General features: G+C 51.3%; 2 long non-coding RNA genes across 3 annotated transcripts; both read left to right on the forward strand.

The window, feature by feature from the left end:
• The first annotated feature begins 438 nt into the window (after positions 1-438).
• On the forward strand, positions 439-1,337 carry LOC135408944 (uncharacterized). The gene is made up of 4 exons (XR_010427938.1): positions 439-632; positions 737-808; positions 898-971; positions 1,185-1,337. It is a non-coding gene; the product is annotated as an uncharacterized LOC135408944 (long non-coding RNA).
• A 565-nt stretch (positions 1,338-1,902) lies between these two features.
• On the forward strand, positions 1,903-3,183 carry LOC135408943 (uncharacterized). 2 transcript variants are annotated; one of them, XR_010427936.1, is made up of 4 exons: positions 1,903-2,575; positions 2,688-2,749; positions 2,843-2,899; positions 2,997-3,183. It is a non-coding gene; the product is annotated as an uncharacterized LOC135408943 (long non-coding RNA). The 2 variants fall into 2 exon arrangements; XR_010427937.1 differs by having other exon boundaries at positions 2,843-2,892.
• Positions 3,184-6,262: the final 3,079 nt, after the last annotated feature.

The raw sequence follows: 6,262 nt of genomic DNA on the forward strand, positions 1-6,262 counted from the left end.
TGGTATCCAAAGAAGCAGAGCTGTATATGGTAATGAAGAGGATTACACTCACATGCAGGGTTTTTAAATTTAATAACTTGGTGTTGCTAAGCTGCTTTTATAATTGGTTATCTCTTTTTCTTTTCCTTAGGAGCCTTGCATATTTTGGGATTTCCTGATCATCTCAACTGCAGTTTGGCATTTTTTCACCAGTGTTATCCAGTCCTCAGGTGAAGCTGCTCTGTGTTGAAGATGTTACAGACACTCAGGTTTGCAAGTAGTCAGTGGGGGGTTACAGCCCACAGATAGAGTGAGGGCTGGGGTGCCAGTTAGGAATTGCTAGGGGTTTTTTGAGGTAGTATGGGTGGAAAGCAGTGTCCAGGAGCCCCCTAAATGCCTGTGAAGGCACCCACTGACTTTTCAGATGTGCTACTTAAGTTTTCTTCTCATTCACCCAGATATTCTGTGCAATTACAGCTGCAGTCTTTGGCTGCAGGCAGTGACCCTGGGTGGTTTGCCTAAAGAGAAGGGAGACTCTTTGAGCTCTCCCCATCTATCTGGGTGACTTTGGTTAGGGTTTCTTTACCATGTCAGAGGGGTAGGGTGTAAAGCAGAGTTGAACAGAACAGAGGCCAGAGGAGCAGAGCAAGAAGGTGGGTCATCACCTGACATCAGCACAAAGATGTGGCTTTTAGCTCCACGTTTACTTGTGTGTTAAGGATTTTGTTGTTTGGGTTTGTTTTTTCTTTGTTTTCAGCTGCAGAGCCCTGGGCCCAGGAGGCTCTAGGCACTGGAGGGGAGGTGATCCAGGTGAGTCCCGGTGAGCAAGGTGAGCATTGACTCCAGGACAGAACTAGATGGTCTTTTACAGGTGTTGTGGTAAATCTGTGCACATGCTTTGTTTCTTGTGTTTTCCAGGGGTTCTGCCACCTTCTAACAGACAGTCCAGTGCTTCAGGGCCCCTGCTGGTAAGAGGTCACTGTGGAGGAGAGGTAGGTAGGAGCTACCCCAGGAAAGGCATCCTTTCAGGCAGTACCTCAGTCTGTACATTTGCCTTTGGCTTTTTTACTTTGCAGAGAATGTGTGCAGCCTGAGAGGGTCGGAGCCACCTGCCAATTAGGTTTGATGGTCTTCAGCTGTCCTTGTGAGTAATCTCCTAGTACTACGAGGGTCATCAATTAAGGCTGGACCTTTCCCAGTTGCAGGTGCCATCCAGCCTGCCTTTGGCAAAGGAGGAGCATTGAGGTTGAGTCGGGGAGGTAGGGAGGAGGTGCTGGGGTCTCCCCTACTTTCAGAAACACCCATAACTTTTTTTCTCACTCCCCCAGGTACGGCACACGGTGACGGCAGCAGCCTCTGACTGGGATCAGAGCCAGTGGCCTGAGAACCTCTCAGCTCAGGGGAGGGTGAGTAGCCAATTGCAGGGTTATCTCCCACGTGCTGCCCAACTCTTGTGTCAGTTTCTGTTTTCTTTCTCGTAGCCAACCGAGTCAGTGATCTCACAGGACCCTCTGAGCCAGCCGGGCGTCCTTCCTTCACATCGAAGATGGATTCACATCCCCAGCTGTGGGAAAGATAAGTGGAGGACTCCCACCTGGAGAGGGGATGAGAGCTGGGTCCAGTTTTATGGTTAGGAGGGAGGGATTTTCAAATGAGCCCAGGGGAAAGGGTCTGCCCTAACAGGCCCTTGGCACACATAGGAGGAGCAGTTTACTTTTCATCATGGAGTAGGATGTGCAGGGCAGAGCTGTTCAGGTCTGTGTCATGTCCTTTGTCCAGTCTGTGTTTCGTGTCTTACTATTCACAGTCACCACATCTTTGCTTTCTGCCCTCAAAGCTCTTATCTGAGGCATCATTCCTAGGGTCTTGAACCTCTGCACTGCCCAACCCAGTGCCCATACCATCCGTTCTTTGTCTCACTAGCTTGGATGTGCATCAGAATCGCATCTGAGAAGTGTCAGGTCAGGTGTCTTTTACAGCCTCCTTACAGGTTGTATCGGTGGCTGTGCTGTGCAGTCATCTCTTGTAACCGCCTGGGATTTCTGAGAGTTTAAGAAGATTCTGAACATAGCCTTGTCTCCCATCCATCTTAGCAATTTTGTAGGCAGTTCTTGTCCCAGGCCATTCTGTTAGAGTGTCTTTTCAGGCTCCCCAGAGCCTCCTCCGTTCAGTCTCGCCGTATCCTCCGTCTTCTCGTGCGGCAGCACATCCATTTTGGCGTCGTTCCTTTCTCAGAGTTCTCTCTCCTGGTTGCACCACAGCACTTGTCTGGAAATGTGTCCTTGGAGTTTGTGTTGGGCCTGGAACTGCTCTGCCCTGCAGTGTAGACTTGGGGGTAGGTGGAGTAGAAAGGAGACTTCCCGGTTACCCCATGGATAGGCTTAGGCACTGAGGACCTTAAAGTTAGGTCAGTGTTTGTTTGTGCAGGTTGTCTTTGGACCCCAGAGGGCTTGTCTAAGGAGAAATTAGAATTGCACAGCAGCTAAAGTCCCCCTGTATATATGGCTGACTTTGGTAACTCATTTCTTTGCAGTATCAGAGGGACTGGATGTAAAGCAGAGATGAACAGAAGAGGCTGGAGGAGCACAGTCAGAAGGTGGGTTGTCATGTGAGGTCAGAGCCAAGACATGACTTTTGGCCCTAGGGTTACTTGATCATTTGGATGGTTTGGTGGTTTAGTTTTGTTTTTTTTATTTTTTTTTTTTAAGATGCAGAGCCCTCAGCCCAGCAGATGACAGGCACCAGAGGGAAGGTGAGCCTGGTGAGCAAGGTGAGCAGTGACTGCAGGACAAAACTAGCTGCTCTTTTGCAGGTGGTGTACTTGTGGTGAAACTGTGTACATACTTGTTTTTTTGTTTTCCAGGCAATGCACCGACTTCTAACATACAGTCCAACGTGACGGGGACCCTGCCTGTAAGAGGTCACGGTCAAGGGGAGTCAGACAGAAGCTGCCATGGGAGCAGCAAACTCTTGGGCAGTATCTCAGTACTCACACTTGCCTCTGGGTTGTTTTGCAGGAGACGTACGAAGCCTCACAGGGCTGAAGCCAACTCACAGTGAGGTGACGGACACGGTTTGGTCCTCTGGAGCTGTCCTTGTAGGTAATCTCCGAGTATTGAAAGGATCAGCAATGAAGGATTGAGCTTTTTTGATTGCAGGTGCCATCCAGCTAACCTTTGGGAGCAGATGAGCGTTGGAGGTGAGTCGGGGAGGCAGCAGGAGGAGCAGGAATCCACTGCAGCTATAGAGATGCCCTCTAATTTTGTCTCTCTCTCGCTCATGTGTCCCAGGAGATGATAGCACCTTGTCCAAGTCTGGTCAGAGCCAGTGACACGAGGACCTGCCTCGGTGACAGTGAGTTGAGGGATCGTGGGGGCTGGGGCCACGTGCCTCAGTACTCAGATCTGGAGTCTGGTTTTCTTTCTTGCAGTTGACTCCGAGTACTCTGATGATGGCAGGAACCTCTGAGGCAGCCCAGGTGCCCGTCCTGTGCATCCAAGATGGATTGGCATCCCCTGCTCTTGGCAAGATAAGTGCAGGGCAAAGCCCCAGAGAGGGGTTGGGAGTTGGTGCAAGTCTGTGCCTCGCCTGGAGGGATTTTTGAAATTAGTCTGGTGCAGGGGGTATCCTGTGACAGGTTATTTGGACGCATCAAAAGAAGGGCTTACTTTTTATCATGGGATTCCTGTGTGCAGGGCAGAGCAGTTCTGGTCTGTGTCACATCCTTTGTCTCATCCCTCTGTTTTGTGTCCTTCGTCTCTTAATTGTGTCACATGGTGTGTGTGGTCACAGGTGTGGGGTGTCTCACTTGGGGTCAGCATGGACCTGCTCTGCCCTCCTCCGTGGATCAGTGGGTGGATAGAATATTTCTCAGTCTCACATGAACATGTCAGTTCCCTTAGACAGTGGAGCCGATGGCTGTCCAGTCTGTGAGCAGGATGGTCTTGCAATGCCCTGCTTGGGTGTCTAGAGTCCCGGCTAGGTAGAGTAGGAACCAGTGTCTAGGGTTTAGAGGGTTTTGGCTTTCATTGTGAGCAATCCCTAAATGTTTGAGAGCTGAGTGTTTGAGCATTTGCCCATTTCATTTGCAGGGGCAGTGTTGGGAGCAGCTGAAGAGAGAGGAACCTTGTAGGTGAGTTGGGGAGGCAGCAGGAGGAGCGGGGATCCACTGCACCTTTAGAGATGCCTTCTAAGTTTGTGTCTCACTCATTCAGGTATCCTGGAATGTGACATCCACAGTGTCCGACTCCGGTCACGGCCTGGGTGCTGGTGAGTAGTGGGATCACTGTGGTTTGAGCCCCATGCCACACAACTCACGTATTGCTTATGGTTTTCTTTCTCGCAGTTGACGCCGAGTAGTCTGACGATGGCAGGAACCTCTGAGCCAGCCCAGGTGCCCCTCCTGTGCATCAAAGCTGGATTGGCATCCCCCGCTCTCGGAAAGATAAGTGCAGGGCAAAGACCCAGAGAGTGGTTGGGAGTGGGTGCAAGTATTTGCATTGCCTGGAGGGATTTTTGCAATTAGTCCGGTGGAGTGGGTATCCTGGAACAGGTTATTTGGACGCATCAAAGGAAGGACTTACTTTTTATCATGGGATTCAGGTGTGCGGGGCAGAGCAGTTCCGGTCTGTGTCACGTCCTGTGTCTCGTGCGTGTTTTGTGTCACGTCCTTTGTCTCGTGCGTGTTTTGTGTCACGTCCTGTGTCTCGTGCGTGTTTTGTGTCACGTCCTGTGTCTCGTGCGTGTTTTGTGTCACGTGGTTTGTGTTGTCACAGGTGTGGGGTGTCTCACTTGGGGTCAGCCTGGAACTGCTCTGCCCTGCTCCGTGGATCAGTGGGTAGATAGAATATTGCTCAGAGTCTCACATGAACATGTCAGTTCCCTTAGACAGTGGAGCCGATGGCTGTCCAGTCTGTGAGCAGGATGGTCTTGCGATGCCCTGCTTGGGTGTATAGAATCCTGGCTAGGTAGAGTAGGAACCAGTGTCTAGGGTTTAGAGGTTTTTGGCTTTCGTTGTGAGCAATCCCTAAATGTTTGAGAGCTGAGTGTTTGAGCATTTGCCCATTTCATTTGCAGGGTCGGTCTTGGGAGCAGCTGAAGAGAGAGGAGCCTTGTAGGTGAGTTGAGGAGGCAGCAGGAGGAGCGGGGATCCACTGCACCTTTAGAGATGCCCTCTAATTTTGTCTCTCGCTCACTCAGGTATCCCAGAAGATGACAGCACGTTGTCCAACTGTGGTCAGAGCCAGCGACCCGAGGACCTGCCTCGGTGACAGTGAGTAGAGGGATCCTGGGGGCTGGGACCACGTGCCACACTACTCAGATATGGTGTCTGGTTTTCTTTCTCGCAGTTGACTCCGAGTAGTCTGATGATGGCAGGAACCTCTGAGGCAGCCCAGGTGCCCGTCCTGTGCATCCAAGATGGATTGGCATCCCCTGCTCTCGGCAAGATAAGTGCAGGGCAAAGACCCAGAGAGGGGTTGGGAGTGGGTGCAAGTCTGTGCCTCGCCTGGAGGGATTTTTGCAATTAGTCCGGTGCAGGGGGTATCCTGTGACAGGTTATTTGGACGCATCAAAGGAAGGGCTTACTTTTTATCATGGGATTCCCGTGTGCCGGGCAGAGCAGTTCCGGTCTGTGTCACGTCCTTTGTCTCGTCCATGTTTTGTGTCCTTCGTCTCTTAATTGTGTCACGTGGTGTGTGTGGTCACAGGTGTGGGGTGTCTCACTTGGGGTCAGCCTGGAACTGCTCTGCCCTGCTCCATGGATCAGTGGGTAGATGGAATATGGCTCGGAGTGTGACGTCAACATGTCAGTTCCCTTAGACAGTGGAGCCGATGGCTGTCCAGTCTGTGAGCAGGATGGTCTTGCGATGCCCTGCTTGGGTGTATAGAGTCCCGACTGGGTAGAGTAGGAACCAGTGTCTAGGATGTAGAGGTTTTTGGTTTTCGTTGTGAGCAATCCCTAAATGTTTGAGAGCTGAGTGTTTGAGCATTTGCCCATTTCATTTGCAGAGGCAGTCTTGGGAGCAGCTGAAGAGAGAGGAGCCTTGTAGGTGAGTTGGGGAGGCAGCAGGAGGAGCAGGGATCCACTGCAGCTTTAGAGATGCCTTCTAAGTTTGTGTCTCACTCACTCAGGTATCCCGGAACGTGACATCCACAGTGTCCGACTCCGCTCAGGACCTGGGTGCTGGTGAGTAGGGGGATCACTGTGGTTTGAACCCCATGCCACACAACTCACGTATTGCTTGTGGTTTTCTTTCTCGCAGTTGGCTCCTAGTAGTCTGAC

Source organism: Pseudopipra pipra, unplaced genomic scaffold (assembly GCF_036250125.1).
Source record: "Pseudopipra pipra isolate bDixPip1 unplaced genomic scaffold, bDixPip1.hap1 HAP1_SCAFFOLD_90, whole genome shotgun sequence".
Lineage (NCBI taxonomy): Eukaryota > Metazoa > Chordata > Aves > Passeriformes > Pipridae > Pseudopipra > Pseudopipra pipra.